Source organism: Paramormyrops kingsleyae, chromosome 23 (assembly GCF_048594095.1).
Source record: "Paramormyrops kingsleyae isolate MSU_618 chromosome 23, PKINGS_0.4, whole genome shotgun sequence".
NCBI classification, from domain to species: domain Eukaryota; kingdom Metazoa; phylum Chordata; class Actinopteri; order Osteoglossiformes; family Mormyridae; genus Paramormyrops; species Paramormyrops kingsleyae.
The window spans coordinates 21,733,732-21,755,703 of NC_132819.1; the positions used below are offsets into that span (position 1 = coordinate 21,733,732).

Consider the following 21,972-nt stretch of genomic DNA (forward strand, 5'->3'; position numbering starts at 1 on the left):
ATTTAAACGGGTACATGTGATTTATTTTGCAAAGTGTAATTTACATTATAATAATTAAAAGTGTGTATGTATGTAAATGGAATTATTATAACTATGGAAAGGAGCAATAATATCTCAAGTGTTACGACTGGCAACTCTGTGCTTTTTCCCCCCCGAGGTGCATTCATCACAGGCTTTGCCAAAATCAGTTACACATTGAATAGTAAATACATTTACTGTGCATTATTATTACACATTAATATGACTAACACAAGCCACATTTTCAAATATAATTTAAAAACATGATTCAATTTTATTGAACTTAATATGTTCAAATAGCATTTTCATCTGACCAGTAGGGGGTGCAATTGCGCCTCCTGCACCCCGGGTATGAAGACAGGTCCATAAAACTGTAAACATAGACAAATATTGGGTTTGAGTGTAGTTACGAGGGGTGCTGCAAGCTAACCTTTGTTAATGTGAGCGAAAATCATCTGTCATCTTGCAACGTAATCCATTGCAGGGTCAAGATGAGCCTGTAGCCTATACCAGATGACACAAAGCAGTGAAGATGAGCCTGTAGCCTATACCAGATGACACAAAGCAGCGAAGATAAGCCTGTAGCCTATACCAGATGACACAAAGCAGCGAAGATGAGCCTGTAGCCTATACCAGATGACACAAAGCAGCGAAGATGAGCCTGTAGCCTATACCAGATGACACAAAGCAGCGAAGATGAGCCTGTAGCCTATACCAGATGACACAAAGCAGCGAAGATAAGCCTGTAGCCTATACCAGATGACACAAAGCAGCGAAGATAAGCCTGTAGCCTATATCAGATGACACAAAGCAGCGAAGATGAGCCTGTAGCCTATACCAGATGACACAAAGCAGCGAAGATGAGCCTGTAGCCTATACCAGATGACACAAAGCAGCGAAGATGAGCCTGTAGCCTATACCAGATGACACAAAGCAGTGAAGATGAGCCTGTAGCCTATACCAGATGACACAAAGCAGCGAAGATAAGCCTGTAGCCTATACCAGATGACACAAAGCAGCGAAGATAAGCCTGTAGCCTATACCAGATGACACAAAGCAGCGAAGATGAGCCTGTAGCCTATACCAGATGACACAAAGCAGCGAAGATAAGCCTGTAGCCTATACCAGATGACACAAAGCAGCGAAGATGAGCCTGTAGCCTATACCAGATGACACAAAGCAGCGAAGATAAGCCTGTAGCCTATACCAGATGACACAAAGCAGCGAAGATGAGCCTGTAGCCTATACCAGATGACACAAAGCAGCGAAGATGAGCCTGTAGCCTATACCAGATGACACAAAGCAGCGAAGATGAGCCTGTAGCCTATACCAGATGACACAAAGCAGCGAAGATAAGCCTGTAGCCTATACCAGATGACACAAAGCAGCGAAGATGAGCCTGTAGCCTATACCAGATGACACAAAGCAGCGAAGATAAGCCTGTAGCCTATACCAGATGACACAAAGCAGCGAAGATAAGCCTGTAGCCTATACCAGATGACACAAAGCAGCGCTCATCCCAGGGTCACCAGCTCATCACAAAGGATATCCTGGTGATTCCCTAGCCCTATGTAACAGTGATTTTAAGCTTAATAACATCTACATTTCATTTATTTATAAGATACTTTTGTCCAAAGCAACGTACAAGCAAGGTAAATAGCACATTACAAAGATGCAGATTGCTATGACTGCAATACACAGGAACGGGGTAAAACAGAAGACATTGGGAAGGACCAAATCCAGCCAGGCAGAGGGTCGAATGCGACTTTCTAATGGCAGAGATGACTGTCAATTTATCCGACAGCTTCTTATGAATTGAAGGATGACATTAAGTGACCTTTAAAAGGAATGGGAAACATTAACTGCAGGTGTGAAGCAGGACTGAAGTCATATAAAGGATGAAACCTTTGATTAATGAGAAACAGGGAAGAACCAGGCTGCGGTTTGCAAAAAAAATACTGGTTTCAATCAATAAAAAAAGAATCCAGTTAATCACAATAATAGGCTGTGATTAATCACAAGTTTTGAATGGTAATATTTGCCTATATTTTTTGGAAGATGAAACAAATATATATGTGGTCTTGTAAGAAAGAAATGCATGACAAACTAGTGAGAGGAATCACTGTTTCTTAATATAACCTCTTGGTTTTGATAGTTGAAACCATTGAGTTTCAACTCAACTCTCAACTCAATTACCAACTGTGTAAGTGCCTAACGTAATTAGGAACTATGCTTTCGAGAAACGTGCCCCCATTTTGTCTTTATTTTTTAATTTTGCATCACAACTTCGCTCATTCCATTTTTGAATGAACAGAACACATGCAAGTTGCATCATATATGTGAATTATACATGTGATTTTAGTGCAAAAGTTACTTTAACGTAAAATGTATTTTCAGCAAATACAGCTATTTTATGACATGCATTTTCAGAAACATAAGTTAAATAAAACAATTGGTTTGTAGTCTTATACAGTCCATGAAGGTAGAGAAAAATGCTGAAAGAACAACCTAGTTACCAACAGTTTGCGTTTGTTTGTTATTTTAGTTAGAATACTTCGTGACTCAGACACTCCAGTTAGTCACTCTTGTATTTAGTTTCTACCTATGTATTTAAAAAGTAGACTGTTCAATGTTTCTTTTTTGGCCTTTTTGTGTGTCTCCAATTGCTGATTCCAGAGGATTCATTGCCTTAAAAACAAAATAGCATGTTAAAATTTCCGGATTAATGGCAAGCCTTAATGCGTTAACCTTGACAGCACTAAAAATATATTATTCATAACGAGTGAAACTAAAAATTGTGCTGTGGTCTCTTAATTTTTTCCAGTAAGTGCAAACGCAACAGTAAATGTTAGTTGTAGCTGTAAGTTATGTAGGTAACTCTTTAAATCATACATTGCATAAATGGGTAAATCTGTTTGCTATGCACTGGCGGATTTAGGTACGGCTGGTATGGACTGCCGGGGGCAGCATGGGGTGCCTGCACAAATATTATTCGGTATGGTGACATTTGTACAATCGATGTTCTATTGCCCATTTGCACGTTACATCAATGATATTGTGTGGATCAATGAACCTTGCAGAAGTGGGCACCCTTATCCTAGTATATGTAAGCTGGACTGGCTACCAGTGAAAATTACGAGAAGGGGAGAGTGGTGTGGGTGCATGGGTGTAAATTATGGGGGGTGGGAGGTTGTAACCCCCTTCAATAATCAAAACCAGCCAACACAACCCCCTGGACCCCCTTATATGGGTGAAGACCTCAACCCCCCCCCCCAATGCTCAACCCAAAGTTATGTCCTCCACTAAGTGACTTGACCTTTGGTTGCCCCACAGGAAGTCTGAGGTTTGGGAAGCCGTGTAACCTACCAAATGCTGCACATTGCTTTGTACATTACTAATACAGTTAGTAAAATCAGCTAAAAATGTTATCGTCATTTATTTGTATTGCTCTACGTCTTAATAAAAATGATATTTAGCACCAAATGGTGCTTTTTTGTTTGGGGGGGAGTTTTATTTATATAGCACCTTTCTCACTCTCATTGACACTACGATACCGACAGATACAATACAATGAAGGTACAGCAACAGCAAATCAGTGTTACTATGTAATATTTTGCAGGAAAAATAATCTTGCTGCACAAGTTCAGAAATAATATAAACCTTTAAGCTTTAAGTGATACTTTACTGCTCTGTATTTCAGTGCTTTAACAAATGGATGTGTGTGTTTCTGTGAATTCCATTTACATATAGACAGGATGTGTCAGCTGTCGTTATGTTTGTGCTGACACACCCGGTGCAGTTATATTTGAGTTAACAGGCGTTTCTCCAAAGGCCCAGAGAATGATGGCTGTTTAATGGAATAACTTTCTGATCAATAATTCAAAAACGATGTTTCATTCAGAAATGATTACAGCAACAAAGCTTTTACCTTTAATATTACTCTGGAAACCACTATCAGGATGACAGCGAGGAAATGCTCTTTGACGCAATGCTTGCATCGCATTGACGTAGGCTACTTGATGAAGCGTTAAAAATAGAATGTGTTTCTCATTTTAGAACGTGAGATGTGAGATGCTTTGCATTGATATTCAGGGTCCCAGTTATTGTGGGATGCATGTGGACGCCATCACTGTTGGAAAAATGACAAAAACCATTGCCTTTTAAAATACACAACCTCACTGTCTCCCTAAATTTTGTGTAATTGTCACTCACATAAAGGTAAATCTACATACTGAACAAACAGCTTTTTCCCCCACAGCTGTTAGAGCTTTACCCTGTGGTTCAGTGTGCACTGACTAGGAATACTTCACCATGCGCTAATTAAAACATTACTTCTGTACATTGCATGATTTGTATCTACACCACATTTTCAATTTTATACTGAATCTTGTGCAATCCATTTGTATATGACCACACCTACGTTGAGTGTGTTTGATCGTATGTGTATCATTTGTAAGTTGCTTTCATTTTGCATGTTTTTACTTGACTGGAGTGCTCTTAAACGAAATTTCGTGGCTCTGTGAACAGTCACAATAAAAATTCAATTCTACTCTGTTCTATTTCAGGGACTACTCAACAAGTGGATTCCACTGCTACACCAAAGAACAAATCATGAGTTGACAAATGAATATGTGCAGCATGCAGACATAGCATTAGAATGGATAAGAGGCCTTTTGATCATGATGTGACTGTTGGTGCCACATATGGTGGTTCTTGCAAAACTCATGTTCTCTTGACACGGTTCTGGAGGCAAAACTGGGTCCTACCCGGTACTAGCTAGGCATTCCTAATAAAGTGGGCACTAAGTGTACAGTTGGGTATTTTAAAGAAATGATTCAACACTGTGTTTTGGGTACAATGTCATCCCATCTGGTAGCTTGAATCACCTGACTGGGGCATGTTTGGCTGGAGTTCTCGGTGCTCATATTCCTGACATCATCAGCTGGGCCAAGCCTAGGTTAAAACTCTTATTCGCTGCATCTGGTCATTGACTTGGATGCAAGACAAAATGTGCAGCAACATATCTGAAGCTGAAGAAGTCATTTTAAGGCGCGATTAGGCAGTTGCATCAAATATAAGTCATCAAAATTTTCAGAGAAGGATACTCACTTTAAGCTACAATACATAAACCCTTTTTTACTTCTAAAAACACTATTTTGTGAGATTGCATAGCAAAGGTTAGCTGGACAGTAGGAACAAACGCCATGGCGAAATGAAAATCATCCATGGCAAAAATAGCCAAAAGACATGAGTTCTTGTTTCCAGCAGTGAAGGATCCTGAAGACTCTCTTGTGGTCCCTTAATCCTCTCAGAAGTTCAGATAAAAAACAATGAGATCAGAGGTATTCTGAATGTTAATTTTCATCTGAAGGCTGTCACTGCTTCCATTCAGTAGTGGTCACTGAATTTTGAACTCAAGTTAATTAGACATTGTGGCTCTCAAAAACACATGAAGTTTATCACTCATGCTAATGCAATCTAATTATAGTTCATTATTAAAAGTCTTAATACATTATTCATGTTAAGGCTGCAAACAAGCAAAACTCTGAACTGAGCGGCCAAACCATTAACTCTGGGTGTATGGGTGTGGCAGCACTTGGTGAATAGGGCAGCATTGTACACTGTGTTAACTGGCCCGGTTTCAACTTTTTTTCCTGATATAGCTATGAAATTATGTTCTACCACACTGAAAGTTACATTAGTAAGTTTGTTGTTTCGCATGCAATCATCTGAACTACGCCACCGACCTGCCAGTTATGTAATGGCTTGCAGTTCTACAGTTTATTGTAGGAATATTCCACATTTTGCTATGAAATACACCAGTATTCGGGGCTGTCTTCTACTACTATTACATATTACTGATCAGCCATAAGATTAAAACCACTGACAGGTGAAGTGAATGCCTGGTGTCATTATACATTAGGCAAGTGAACAGTAAACTCTACAAGTTGGAAGATGTGTTGGAAGCGGGAGAAATGGACAAGCGTAAGGATCTGAGCGACGCTGACAAGGGCCAAACTGTGATGGCTAGACGCCCGAGTCAGAGCATCTGCAAAACAACAGGTCTTGTGGGATGTTCCCAGTATGAGGGGTCAGCACCTACCAAAACTGGTGCAAAGAAGGCCAACCGGTGAACTGGCGATAGGGTCATGGACACCCAAGGATCACAGATGTGCATGGAGAGCGAAGGCTGGCCTGTCTGTCTTGTTATCTTGATAAACATGTTAATGTTAGGTTTGGTAAAAAGGTGTCAGAGGAGCTTAGCGAGTGTGGGGCTGCGGAGCTGCAGATCGGACAGGATGGCCATGCTGATTCCTGTCCACGGCCGAAAGCGCCTATAATGGGCATGTCTGCATCAGAACTGGACCATGGACCAATGGAAGAAGGTGGCCTGGTCTGGTGAGTCACGTTTCCTGTTACATCATGCGGACGGCCGGGTGTGTGGCGTCATTTACCTGGGGAAGAGATGGCACCAGGATGCACTATGGGAAGAAGGCAAGTCCACAGAGGCAGAGTGAGGCTCTCTGCAATGTTCTGCTGGGAAACCTCAGGTCCTGGCATTCATGCACACGTTACCTTGACATGCACCGCCTACCTAAACATTGCTGCAGATCAGGTTCACCCCCGTCATGGATGGTGCACCCTGCCACACTGCGAAAGTGTTCCGGAATGGTGAAGGTACATAAAAAAGAGGTGTTCACTTGCCCTCCAAATTCCCCAGACCTCAAACCCACTGAGCATCTGTGAGATGTGATGGACAGAAGTCCATGCAGGCCCCACCTCAGGTTACAGGACTTAAAGGGTCTCTTGCAGGGGCATCAGAAGGACATGGATACCCTGACAGATTCAGGGGGGCAAGCAGTTTTCAGTGGCCCTCAAATACACAAAATTATATAATGTAACGGGGCGGAGGGGGCCCAAGGTGACATTTTGTCAGGGGGTCCAGAATGTCTAGCTACTCCCGAGACCTCTTTCTAACGTCTTCTGGTACCATATACCACAGGACACTTTCAGAAGGTCTTGGGGAGTCCATACCTCGATGGGTCAGAGCTGTTTGGCTGACATGAGGGGGACCAACATAATATTAGGCAGGTGGTTTTAATGTCATAGCTGATCAGTGCACATACATATCTTTAAAAAGAGCCCAGATATGATATTAATGGGCCACTGAACATTCATTTCACAACTCAAAGCAATGATGAGCTAAAATTAGTATCTGTTGACAAACCTATGGCACTGCCCAGATGTCCTACAATGTCTGTCTAATCATTGCATTGTAACTAAGTGCTCTATGAATGGTCTGAAACACTGGCAGCATTTCGGTGTAAGCAGATCAACCTAGTTCTCACTTTTTTCACAGTGAAACACTGTGTAGTCATCTTTGCTGAGTGTGGAGAGGTAGATGGAGCAGCTATGGATGGATGGATGGACTTCCAGTGGATACAATGATTATGATGATCTTTAGGTCTCACAATAAAACAGGTCACGGCGGGAAATTTATGTGTCCAATAACCTCTCTAGTTTGTATTACGCTTATTTCAAGCAACTTCTGATGACCTTCAAGTTCCTGAAATAGGTGTCAGCCTTCTTATTGGCGCCAAGGGTTTGATGATATTCTGCTGAACCTGGTTTTATAAATGATTTGTCCTCTCCAGGTCAAAAAACCTGTGTTAGCTGAAGCAGTGTGTCTAACTGGCCCTTAGTAAGTGCCTGTGAGTGGTGGCCCTGAGAGGGACAAGTCCTCAGTCCACGGCGTCTCCTGCCTTGGTCCTGTGTTTCCTGGAATGGGCTTCTGGCTACTCGCAACCCTATACTCAACAAAAAGTTATAGGAAATGGATGGTTGGGCAACTTCACTTTATGAACGTGTATTACCTTGAGAAAATAATAGCTATGCCCATTGTTATAATTCCGAATGAATATCATTATTAAAAAGGCATTAATTACCGCTTAGATGGAGATAAGTCATAATGCAAACTAGAGGCGGTGCACCTCCCTCGTGACCCCCGATTAGACGGTAAATATAAGACGTCCCAGAAGCACGCCTGCTGTGGTGAGATTGACTGTGCATCTGTAATAAATTGAGATTCCACAAAAGTGCTGAAATTGTTAGTTAAAGTCTACCTTAAATTTTACATCTGGGATTTTGTTGATCATTTTGGGCCACAGGGACAGTGACTCACAATGCGGCGATATCCAGTGATTTGTTTGGGGATCCTTCTCCGTCTTGTTTTTGCCGTTTCAGGTAAGCAGTTGTTGGTATTAAAATGAGACCTTTCAAGGTGTACAGGCTCCACCATTTGATGTCTGGTGCTCTATTACCATCATTCAAATGTGAAACTGGTGTGTAGAAAATCCAGAACTGCTTATGGACGTTTGGTAAATTGATGATGACCTTATATTTAAAAATACATTCCTGCTCTTAGCAACAACTCAAAAAGGTTATTAAATATAACTCTTCAATATGGTTGGTATCTTTGCAAAAATCTCCAATGATTGAGCTATTGGTAAATAGGAAAGAGATTTCTTTGACAGACAGTTGATGTTGCTGACATTTGCACTGTCTGGATCTGATGATAATGTAATGCTTTTATTAACTTTATTACTTAAAAGTAACAAAAATATTGATACTAATTTCTTCTTTGGCATATTAGCACCTGATTCTGCTGTTAGAATTTGGAAAAATCTGTTTTATTCAGCTTGCTCTCCAGTACTGCTCCACCTCTTTCAACATACATGACAATAGCAAAGTAGATGTATATTTGGCTACGGTTAATATTTATTTATAAACGTGTTTTTAGACTCGTGTGCAGATATACAGATATGCAGCGTTAGAGTGATGATACAGGATAATGATTTAATAAAATCATAATCCTGCAGCCCTGCAACTACCTAAACCACTGGATGATTGATGGACTGACAAAATCAGCATACAAAACATTCATATTGCAAAAGTGACATAATCTATACATACACTGTAGTATAGTATAGTATCCACTACTATACTGCTAAAACAGTACATTGCTCTGTGTTCAGGGTACAAAGTGTTTTTGTATGTGCCTATTTCAAAAGACACTGTCTGTGTATTTATATGCTCTCCCTGTGTTGTTCTTTAATTAAGTATTTAAGTAATCATTTAGTTATTCGCATCCTGACAAACTTAGACTGATTTAAATCTATATTATTTCAATAATATTAATTCATAACGTAACTGGCATACAAAACACTAAGAACGGTGCTAAATGACAATGTTCTAGAATTATATTCTTCATTCTTCTACACCAGGGGTGGGCAATCTTATCTGCACAGGGCCAGTGTGTATGTGGGTAATTAGATTACTAATTAGAGGACTGATTGGCTGAAGAGTCCTCACACCTGGGTTTGAACTGCTGACCTACAGGTTATCCCAAAAACCAGCATACACACCGGCCCTTTGCGGATAAGATTGGCCACCGCTGTTCTACACCATTGAATCTTTCAAACATTCGCTCCAATTTGTAATAGTGAATACTTGATGAAAACAAAAGACATATGATGAGGTTCAAGTACCTATTTATGAGAAGATTAATGAAATATAGCATGAGAAGTCAAAGTCAGAGCTGCACTGAGGTAGGTCTATGTACTGTGACACCTTTCCATTAAGCCATAATCTACCTTCTGTCAGCAGAGGGCCTCCCAGAACGTCGTCTTCAAGCATCAAGCTCCAGAATTCCCATCCAGACTCAAGAAAATGAAGAATATAGAGCTTTTGTGCTCTCTATGAAGATCACCAACAGCATCTACAACCAATCACTTGAAGACCACAACTCAGATGATTACGTGAAGCTCTCAGGTGACGTTAGAAACTTGGTAAGAATCTAATTCAGTCCTTGAGATCAGTTACAGACATAGATAAATTACAAAATAACACATTCAATCAAATTGTTTTCTGGATATAATAAATATAGCTAGTCTTCTTCAATAGCTTAGAAATTTTGTATTGAAAGTGGTAGTGGGCTGATCCAAACCAGTAATTGAACACTGGTCTCTTTGTTATGTTTCAGTTCCAACAGATCTTTGGCTGTTTGGAATGTGCCACCTATCAGACTTACAAAGGTGTTGCAGACATAACCTTCAGGTATCTCTGTTATGTCATTATGTCTGTTGCACATGGTGGGATGAAGGACGTGGGAGCAGGAGTCAGAGCAAACAAAACAGGATTTATTTTTAAAAAAAAAACAAAAGGGAACAGGCATGAACACAACTGGATTGCAGGGGATCACAAATCAGGAAGAACACACAGGCAAACAGGAGAGGCAATATTAGGGTACAACTTCAAAGAGAGGCTTAAGAAACACAGAACTGGGAAGCACTTTTATACCAAGACTAATGAGGGAGCAAACAAGAGGCAGCTGGAGTGAGTAACATAAGGGTAGGAATGAGAGTGAAGACAAACGCTGAACAGGCGTAGCTTGTCAGGTCCACGCTAGGGAAAAAACAGGAGGGGCAGGTAGGCGTGACGTTATGATGTCACTATACTCTATACTTTCATAGTGTCATAGCAGATACATTTTATTTACTATAACCTACATTAATTTTTTTTGTAAACCCCTGCTATAATTAATTCACTGAATTCTGCTTTTGTTCTTATTTTCTATATGCATCGATTACATATCCGCTTAACTTGATCATCATCTCTAATTATTAATTATTGCTATAAATGGAAGAAAGTCCAGTATAGCATTAGGGACAAGAACATCCACACTCTACCCATTGTCCTGCTATATGGACTAATCTGCTAGGTTGGAAATATATATATTTTTACTAGTAGAAAGTGGGCACCAGCCTGAGTGATCGGAACTGGATAAGGACAAGAACTAAAATGTGACAAAGTGTAAATATCCAGTAAAATTTAATTTCTTCTCTTTGTTCTGTTTTCAGCAATGGATCAGTGATCACAGATTCCACACTGGTGTTCAACACTATGTTCCTGATCAATGGTGACATTATCAAGAATATATTTTATGATGCAATACAGACTGGTTCTCTAAATACCAGTATCAGTGTGAACCCTACATATACAAATTGTAAGACTTCATTTGTATTTTGCCCATTTAATATGAATTTATATCTCTATCAAAAATTGCTGGATTAAAAGCAGTGAATGACAGAGATGCAATTTGTCTGTATTTTTGTTTCTAACACTGAACTGTGTTTCCTCTGCACCGACCTGCCAGCTGCAGTTACGGTTCCTGTACCAGTGATGACAACTACTCCACAGCCCACTACCACCTCCCTTTCAGTATTTACAACTTACCAAAGTGTACATAGTACCACCCAGTATTACCCAGATATTTCTTCCAGTACTCATGATAGTGATCTAAGCAAAGTAACTAGCCCATCACACAATACACCTGATTCTACATACACAAGCACCCCTGACCCTATAACTGACACAGCTACAACTCTGTCAGGCCATGTTACTAATAGACTAAATAGTTCATCCACCACATCATCAAAAAATAATAGTGAATTTACACACAGCACCAGCCATGTTACTAATAGACTAAATAGTTCATCCACCACTGACACAGCTACAACTCTGTCAGGCCATGTTACTAATAGACTAAATAGTTCATCCACCACATCATCAAAAAATAATAGTGAATTTACACACAGCACCAGCCATGTTACTAATAGACTAAATAGTTCATCCACCACTGACACAGCTACAACTCTGTCAGGCCATGTTACTAATAGACTAAATAGTTCATCCACCACATCATCAAAAAATAATAGTGAATTTACACACAGCACCAGCCATGTTACTAATAGACTAAATAGTTCATCCACCACATCATCAAAAAATAATAGTGAATTTACACACAGCACCAGCCATGTTACTAATAGACTAAATAGTTCATCCACCACATCATCAAAAAATAATAGTGAATTTACACACAGCACCAGCCATGTTACTAACGAACCAAATAATTCAGCCACAACTTTGTCAGAAAGTACTACTGATTCTACAGATACTGCAACTAGTCCTCTGTCAAGCCATGCTACTATATCGGAAAATACTACTGACTTCTCAAAGAATACAAAGAGTCCTCCATTGATCATTACTAGTCATACAACAAGAGGTTCATCGAAGACAGATTCATCTACTTTTTGGAGCACAGTTAATCCACACCATAACACAACCGCAATGTCTTGGCATTCATCAAGCCATACCGACATTCCACCCAAACCATCCACAAATGTCACCTCACCCCACAACCACAGCCATATCATTATATTGTCCACCACAAAGCCCAAAAACGGATCTGCAATGGCCAGTTCCAGCTATGATGGAGTTCCAGGCTGGGGTATCGCCCTGCTGGTGCTGGCCTCTGTGATCCTGCTTCTCCTCCTCATATTCTTCATCCTCGCGGTGAGTCCTGCCGATTATGTCGCCAGGCACTGATTGGCTGTGCCCTGCCTCGGAACATATCTCACCACAGTGTGCTGCACCTCCCCAGCTCTGGCACTGGTGCTGTCACCGGGAGGAGACTGGCCTCATAAATGTGACTGGAAGCCCAAAACCCTACGACAGAGAGCCCAGCGCCCCTGAATTTCTAACAATGGATCCCTATCAAAAGATCTACGTAAGACACTCACACCAGGCTTCTCTAATCTGTGTAGGACCCTGGAAAAGTGTTTTTGGTATTTTCCTTGGGTATTTGGTATTTTCTTTATGGTTCCAAAAGCATTTTAATTATCATGTAGGGCTTTTTTGTAATGAAACCCTTCCTTCAGTCCATCAAATCATTAAATATGTCTGGCCATTAATGAAAATATTAATGCTGTGGTCGGTGATTCAAAAAATATCTGGAATTCAAGATTTGAATTGTTATAGGATCAGAACGATGTCATTTGGATTCAGTCCAACAAAGACAAACTACAGGACCATAAAGTTACTTATGATAGCATCTTGATATGAGCCCAAAACCAGATTATTTCAAATTTTAGGCTAATTTTCTAGTATTTGTTGGCCTGGATTTGTCTGGGTAATTTGCTCCTAATTTCTTTTAGCTTTGTAGAGCCATCTCAGTAATTATCAAAGGGATCTTTAATCCAGACTCAGTCAAATTGTTTTTACAGGGAAATTGAAGTTCCTTTTGACATAGTTGCCCCTTTTAATCTATTCCAAATTTCCCTGTAGCCGGAGGATTTCGATAAACCCAAGAAAAACCGAACTGGGATGTATGTAGTCAACCCCTGACCACATGCTTGCTGGTAAGAAAACTGTGTTACGTTTGGTCATTTTGAGTCTATTCCAGATCAACAAATGGTATTCAGTATTGCAGAGATGTGTGACTGTGTTTATACAGAACAGCATATTCAGGAAAACTCACTTAGTGACACCTATAAATAGCAATGGTCCTGTGGCTTAATGAGCAAACAGGGATCAACAATAGTGAGGCTTTACCTTCAGCTTCAGCCCCAGAAATGGACAGGAACCGACTCGGATCGTGAGCCGGATCTGCAAAGACCAAAAACATCACACAATGCAGCCTAATCTAGATAAATCCTCACTGTATCCATTGTTCATAAGGCATCTCATTCATGCATCTGTCACTATTTGTCATTCAGTCTTAATCCTTAGCTTGGAAAAGTAATGCTGTTACAGGCCAGCGTGAGAAAACAGCAGCATCAGTGAATGCTGACTTTAACTTCATAGTTACTTATACTCTGTAGTACAGCATATAGAATGCTATTTGGTTATTATCATAAAAATTGTTTTGTTTTACATTACATAAGAGCTTTGAATAAACATGAAAATGTGCACTTCCAGCCTTCATCCCAGTATTTATCTTGGGCTGAGTTGCTGGGAATGCAAATTGCATGTATTATAATATTATGGCAAGTAATAATATGAAGGGATGGGTAGATCTGGTCATTTTAAAAGAAGACAAAATTGAACGTCTCTCAAAAATCTGGAAACCTCATGTTCAGTTAGGACCTTAAATCACACAGGGTCCAGTGATATACTAACATCTTCCTGGCTTCTTGGTTCCATATCACCCTATGATACTGTGCTGACGACTGGCTTTAGGGTCACTCTATTTCAGGCACCGACTAATTTTGTATTTGCTTTCTATTTCCCATGCAGACTCAAGTTGTTGAAGATCAAACAGAGCACACAGGCACTTCAGTCTCGCCTGAATGAAGGGGGGGGGGGGGGGACAGGCTGCACTAACCATCGCCGCCAGACGGACCGAGACTCCAGATCCTATCGTTCTCCAGTCTTATTGTTCTCTTTGTCTTGTCGAGAATGATGCACTTGGTGCTGAACTTGACCGTGCGTTGGCTGCACGTGATTGTACTCTCACCCGCTGGCTAAGCCTTTCCTAATGACGTTTGGTGACAACAAACACATGCCTTCAATTCTCCATGATTCATGATGACGCCTCCAGGAATGGTCTTGGACATGGAAGACCAGGAGCTGCTGGATTCAGCTCCTGTCTGAGGACTAAATGTGTGTGTGTGTGTATATATATATATACAGTGTATATATATACACACATTTATATATATATACACACACACACACACACACTATAGGATATGTATACATATATATTATAGATTTCTTTTTGTATTATTGCTGTTTTACTACTATGAAAAGAATGTTTTTTGTGTGTTCCTGATTTTGGAAAACTAATTATTCCACAAAACAGGGAAAGAGGGCATCCATAAAATAATAAAACAATTCAGTGAACTCAAATTTTACAAAGAATTATTTTGTTCGTGTGAAGGACATCGTTTCTATGTTGTTAACATCTTTGCCCATCCCCCCCCCCGCCCCTCCTAGGCACACTCCCCCCTTTCTAGGGCGGGTTTGCCTACTCATGATAAGCATGTGACACATTGCAGGACTTAAAACAGAATAACCACTCCCATTGTGCAGCCGATTATGTAACTATTTGTGGCCATCAATAAAGTCACCAGTGATGGCTACCTTATCTCAATCAGTGTGTAAAATTTGCATTAGTCATGCCTGTGGTCCACTTAAAATTCAATTTAGGTGGTACACTATGTAAGCGCAGTAGTTAAATGCCTTTTGTTGGTGGACCAACAAAATGATTGAAAGGACAAGACAAAGATGGATGATGCTTAATTCTGAATAGGGTGGTACTCCACCCTAAGGACCCAAGTGACCTGATCGTGCTGGATTTTGCTGACAAGCTGGGTATTTGGTCACGTACCCTTCTCACCTGAGTCAGTCTGAGTCAGTCAGGCGCATTTCAAAAAGCTGTCACTAGATGGCAGCATTCAAGATGTATCTATGACAAGCTCAGCAGTGCTGGTTTCTGTTACCAAGACTTCAGCATCATTTTGAAGAAATGAACTAGTCAGATTGTCATTTGTTTATCAACGAACTGAAAAAGACTAACTTGTCAGATTAAATGTTTTTGAAACTCCTTGTGTATTTTTGCTACTCTTCTCAAACTTAAAACAAATATTTAATCTAAATCTAGAGTGCTTGTCTCCTGTGTGGAACTGATGGTAGCCATATTAATTTCCCAGAATGTATGAAGATGATTGAGGCGGGTCGTTTTGGTTGAAGGATCAGTTAATACTCCACTGTCGTTTACAGGGTCAACGTTCAAAATGAATTTATGTATATCTATGTACACTCACCTAAAGGATTATTAGGAACACCATACTAATATGGTGTTTGACCCCCTATCACCTTCAGAACTGCCTTAATTCTACGTGGCATTGATTCAACAAGGTGCTGAAAGCATTCTTTAGAAATGTTGGCCCATATTGATAGGATAGCATCTTGCAGTTGATGGAGATTTGTGGGATGCACATCCAGGGCACGAAGCTCCCGTTCCACCACATCCCAAAGATGCTCTATTGGGTTGAGATCTGGTGACTGTGGGGGCCATTGTAGTACAGTGAACTCATTGTCATGTTCAAGAAACCAATTTGAAATGATTTGAGCTTTGTGACATGGTGCATTATCCTGCTGGAAGTAGCCATCAGAGGATGGGTACATGGTGGTCATAAAGGGATGGACATGGTCAGAAACAATGCTCAGGTAGGCCGTGGCATTTAAACGATGCCCAATTGGCACTAAGGGGCCTAATGTGTGCCAAGAAAACATCCCCCACACCATTACACCACCACCACCAGCCTGCACAGTGGTAACAAGGCATGATGGATCCAAGTTCTCATTCTGTTTACGCCAAATTCTGACTCTACCATTTGAATGTCTCAACAGAAATCGAGACTCATCAGACCAGGCAACATTTTTTCAGTCTTCAACTGTCCAATTTTGGTGAGCTCGTGCAAATTGTAGCCTCATTTTCCTATTTGTAGTGGAGATGAGTGGTACCCGGTGGGGTCTTCTGCTGTTGTAGCCCATCCGCCTCAAGGTTGTGCGTGTTGTGGCTTCACAAATGCTTTGCTGCATACCTCGGTTGTAACGAGTGGTTATTTCAGTCAAAGTTGCTCTTCTATCAGCTTGAATCAGTCGGCCCATTCTCCTCTGACCTCTAGCATCAACAAGGCATTTTCGCCCACAGGACTGCCGCATACTGGATGTTTTTCCCTTTGCACACCATTCTTTGTAAACCCTAGAAATGGTTGTGCGTGAAAATCCCAGTAACTGAGCAGATTGTGAAATACTCAGACCGGCCCGTCTGGCACCAACAACCATGCCACGCTCAAAATTGCTTAAATCACCTTTCTTTCCCATTCTGACATTCAGTTTGGAGTTCAGGAGATTGTCTTGACCAGGACCACACCCCTAAATGCATTGAAGCAACTGCCATGTGATTGGTTGATTAGATAATTGCATTAATGAGAAATTGAACAGGTGTTCCTAATAATCCTTTAGGTGAGTGTATAGGTTGCATATAAAAATTCCACTGCGTGCGACTGTCCTAACATTTACCTGGGGAGGACAGAGAAGGAATCAGTAGGGATAAACTGTTTGAGTTATGAGTGCATTACTCATTAATGGTATTGCTGCTTTAGCGAAGTTAGCGTCCATGTTTGACCACAAACCACTACGACGTCATTAATCAGGGGAACAGAAATGAACGGAGGACAAAAGAGCCACAAAGGTCAAATAACAATGCAAGGTGTAACCAAACAGCAGCAGAGCGAGGAATGGCGCTATACATAGTGAACCAATAAATAAAGCACTGATTTCAACGTGTAGCCACGTTCTTCCCAGTGACAAAGAGCACCTCCCCGCGTTCACAAGCATTGTTTAACAGAAAATAAAACTGCTCGTTATTCACCATAGTAAAGAAACATTTTTATGATAGCTAGCAAAAAAAAAAAGTGAATTCCAAAATTTGAATGTCGTAGTCTAATTCCCAGAGGAACACCATTAACTGAATTCTGTGACTGTTCTTTAATGTAATTATTTGTGTATTAAATTCCATGCATCTTCCAACTGGTTATCCTGGCTGCGAGGAGGTCTGGAGCCAGTCCCAGGCAGCACAGGGCAAAAGGCAGGGGATCACCCTGGATGGGATGCCAGTCCACCACGGGGCACGGGGCAGGGGATCACCCTGGATGGGATGCCAGTCCACCACGGGGCACGGGGCAGGGGATCACCCTGGATGGGATGCCAGTCCACCACGGGGCACGGGGCAGGGGATCACCCTGGATGGGATGCCAGTCCACCACGGGGCACGGGGCAGGGGATCACCCTGGATGGGATTCCAGTCCACCACGGGGCACGGGGCAGGGGATCACCCTGGATGGGATGCCAGTCCACCACGGGGCACGGGGCAGGGGATCACCCTGGATGGGATGCCAGTCCACCACGGGGCACGGGGCAGGGGATCACCCTGGATGGGATGCCAGTCCACCACGGGGCACGGGGCAGGGGATCACCCTGGATGGGATTCCAGTCCACCACGGGGCACGGGGCAGGGGATCACCCTAGATGGGATGCCAGTCCACCACGGGGCACGGGGCAGGGGATCACCCTGGATGGGATGCCAGTCCATCACGGGGCACGGGGCAGGGGATCACCCTGGATGGGATGCCAGTCCATCACAGTTTATATCATATTCTATAATATAATTGTAGAACCCTAGCTTAAGAAGGAAGCCTTAACAGTACCAACTAACATTTATTCTGTATACTGTTATTATTAGGGGCAGTTGGCTGGTGGATATCGAAGCTAAAGTGGTTATTATCAGCTAAAGTGAAAAGCACAGGCGTGTATGACGTTGTGCCAGCTACTGTGCACTAATGGGTTGTGTATCGCACGTTGACTCCTCTCCAGCAAACGTGACTCGAGGGCTCACTTCTGCTCAATTGTGTAACTCTGGTTTCTTACTTAATGAATTGAGTTTTGTTGAATGTTCCTTGCTGTAAGAGTGGGTGGCGTGTATCTCAGCAAGCTGACGCAGTGCCTGTGATCGGAAGGTTGCCAGTTCAGTTCCCAGAAACCGCCAGCAGGTCCTTAACCCCGATTGCTCCAGGGCCCATGTAACTGTCCCAATGACAGTGTGTTCTGAAAGTTCATTTTTGTTATAAATTGAGATGCCTAAATCTGTTGTGATCTTTACAATTTATTTAAGATATGTTTATTGAATAATTAAAAATTCTATGTAAATTGACGCAAAGCGTAATGGGTCACATGACTGACGTTTGGCATGGTTTTGGCGCGGTGGCACTGGGGAAGAGGTAGTTGCACAGTGCTGAAAGGGATTTAACTCTGCATGTGGTCCAAGAGGCGCACACGGTAATTGTTAAATTTTTTGTGTTGTATGTGGTTATAATTAAGTGTGTATTTATATGAACGATGTATCTTTGTTTCGGTTAATTGTGAGTGTGATGTATTTTGGACGAGCTTGCGTGTTTGTGACGGGGCTGCTAAGGAAGAGATTTGTATGGACTGTGATGTAAATTTTTGTCTTAATTTTGTTATAGTTTTCACGGTGTCTGCTGAGAGGAGAGAGAGAGAGAGATATAAATAAACCCTCAAAGACATCTGTATGAAGCGTGGCCATTGTTTAATTGGACCCGTGTAGCTACAGCCCATCTAACCTTTCGCAAAAATGTACATTGTTTTACATAAAACTGTCTCCCAAATAAATGAAATGTAAGAAACGATGAAAACGGCATGTGTACTTTGATTGTCTCGTGCGACCCAAACGGCATCATCTTAGTTCTTACTAAGAACTAAGTCATTAGTATTTAGTCATTTTTTATGTGTGTGTGTATGAAATCTTTCCTTTTCATATATAAATAACAAAAACTAGTAAAATACATGAAAAAATAAACTGGGGTTTTCACAAGTCAGCTAAGGAGGAAAAAATACATAGTAAAAAAGTTTTGAGCTGGAGCCAAACCATGGGGTGTATATAATACATGTACCAGGATGGATTAATTTGTAAAATATAGTCTCATTAAGATTGTGAGGTTGGAGAAGAAGAAAACTATTGATAAGGCCAATGTTTATTATAGTAATTCGTTCAAGACATGCTCAAGGAAGTTAATATGTACTGAAGTGGAAGTGACTAATTGAAGACAAATAAAAAAGTGCATAGTTAATTTATTTTTCATTTTTTTTCTTTCTCCCCTTTTTGACAAAATATACATGTATAGGGCTATTACAACATAATTAGTGTCCATCATTTAGGGGCTATTACTCACTGATACAACATGGTTGTGCAATGACAAACTCTGCTTACAAGGGGTTTAAAGTGCATTTGTGTTCAGAAGTGCATCGTTTGTCAGGCTGTCTGAGACTCTTGAACATCAAGATGTAAAGAATGTGCTAAATCTCAGGTCACCTGTATGGTCTTGTATAAATGATCAGGTAAAAATATAATTTGCTTAGAAACATATTAGCTTATAAATATAGCTATTTATATTTTGTTTGGGTTTATTTATTATTATTATTATTATTATTTGTTACTGATAGTAGTGTTTTTACTGTTTATTGTTAGTGATGGACCCCGTATTGTGGTATAATGAGTGATGTGTGTTTTTTGTTTCTCCTACTTGGGTTTGTAGGTGGACTCTGTGCTGCAAACAACATTTACCTTTAGGTACCAATAAAGTAACTTGAACTTGATATATTAGTAGAGAAACTGATTGCTGCTGATCCTGGCATTGATAAGCAACCAGCTGGATGGAGATATCTGCATGTGGAACGTGCTGCTTCCGCGAGATATGTGACCATGTTGTCTGCAGGGTGACTGGTGACTAGGCAGTTTTGACATGTCATTACAATGTCAATTGATCTGACTTCAGATGCTCACATAGTCTGTTCAGATTGTTAAAGAAAACCAGGGCAGTAATAGAATAAGAATGTGAATATCTAAGAGTAATTAACCCATTTCAGGATCTCCTCGGCCATTGATGTTAAGAATTTAAAACTGCTGTCAATAAGTGGCCAACAAGCAACATACAATATGAGAGCATAAACGAATTACCCAAATGGACGTGTGACCTTAGTTACTGAGAAAGATGTTCAAGCTCATCTGAAGCCAGGAATGATGGATTAAATGGATTAAATGGATGTTGAAGTGAAGCATTGGGACTGGTTTTTGGTGCCGGTTAAGACTTTTAAGAACACCATGACTTACAAGGAAAACAAACATGTGGATTAATCATGAAACATTTCACTTGAAGTACAAATAACTGGTTTGAAGTTGTCTTATTTGGGGTGTATTATGAGAAAACCCATTGCATTGGAAAATGTTAGTATGAAATGGCACTAAGATTTTAAAACTTATTGATGATCCACCCATCCATCCATCCATCCATCCACCCACCCATCCATCCATCCATCCATCCATCCATCCATCCATCCATCCATCCATCCATCCATCCATCTTCCAACCTTCCAGCACAGGGTCGTGGCCAAACAGGCAAACCTCCACACACACAATCATGCACTACAGGGAAATTAGACACCATTTCGCATTAAAGCATGTCTTGGATTATGGAAAGAAATTGGAGAAGGTGATAGCGAGTCTATTCAAGTTCATAAGTATTTTGTGCATATTTTTTTATTGCCATAAATAATTTACCTTTAAGAAAGAAAGTATTGCAGTACTATATTATGTTATCTGTTTAGTGCGAACAATGTGCTGTTCAGATCATCGGGTTCTCACAAAACATACACTTAGCAATGTGATCAAAACATTTAAGAAATAACCACATAGTTCTGTATATAACAAGTCTAGTGATTGTGTATTGCGTTCAGTGATAAACAGCCGTAACATTGATTACTGTAATATAATTACTATAAATAAATGAAAGGTACATGTAGTTACAGTTGAATAAAAATGATGTTGAGCCCTCATTCATTTTTACTTCACATATGATATAGATAAACATTATCATTCAAATGTTGTCTTTCAAAAATACAAGCATGTCCTCCATGTGGTGTTTATCAGTACAAACAGGCAATTTTCTGGCCGCCCCACTGGGTCCACATGCTTGGCAGGTGCAGCTGACAAGTCTAAAGGGCGAGGAAATTCTGCGAGGTTCCAGTAGAGCCGAAGTCAACATTTACAGCAGCGTTATCCCCAACACTTCAACACATATCTACTACCCTCTTCTTGTCATTTATCATCCATCCATCCATCCATCCATTTTCTGTAACCACTTGTCCTATTCAGGGTCATGGGGGTCTGGAGCCTATCCTGGAGGCAACCAGGACAAGGCACGGAACAACCCAGGATGGGGTGCTGACTCATCGCAGAGCCCACTAACACACCATACACTCACGCGCCGTTCACTCACGCGCTGTTCACTCACACCTATGGGCAATTTGGTAACTCCAGTAAACTCAGCATATTTTTGAACTGTGTGGGAGTATTTATCATACATGCATTTCCTTTAACGATATATCGGTATTTACAAATGAGCATGAAAAAGGACCCAACTGTGTTGTATTTTAGTGTGCATATTAATCTTTGATATCCAATCCGTT

General features: G+C 40.9%; 1 long non-coding RNA gene across 1 annotated transcript; it reads left to right on the forward strand.

The window, feature by feature from the left end:
- Positions 1 to 9,466: 9,466 nt before the first annotated feature.
- Positions 9,467 to 11,102, forward strand: LOC111846940 (uncharacterized). Its single transcript, XR_011985045.1, has 3 exons — positions 9,467 to 9,866; positions 10,061 to 10,134; positions 10,938 to 11,102. It is a non-coding gene; the product is annotated as an uncharacterized lncRNA (long non-coding RNA).
- The last annotated feature ends 10,870 nt before the right edge of the window (positions 11,103 to 21,972 follow it).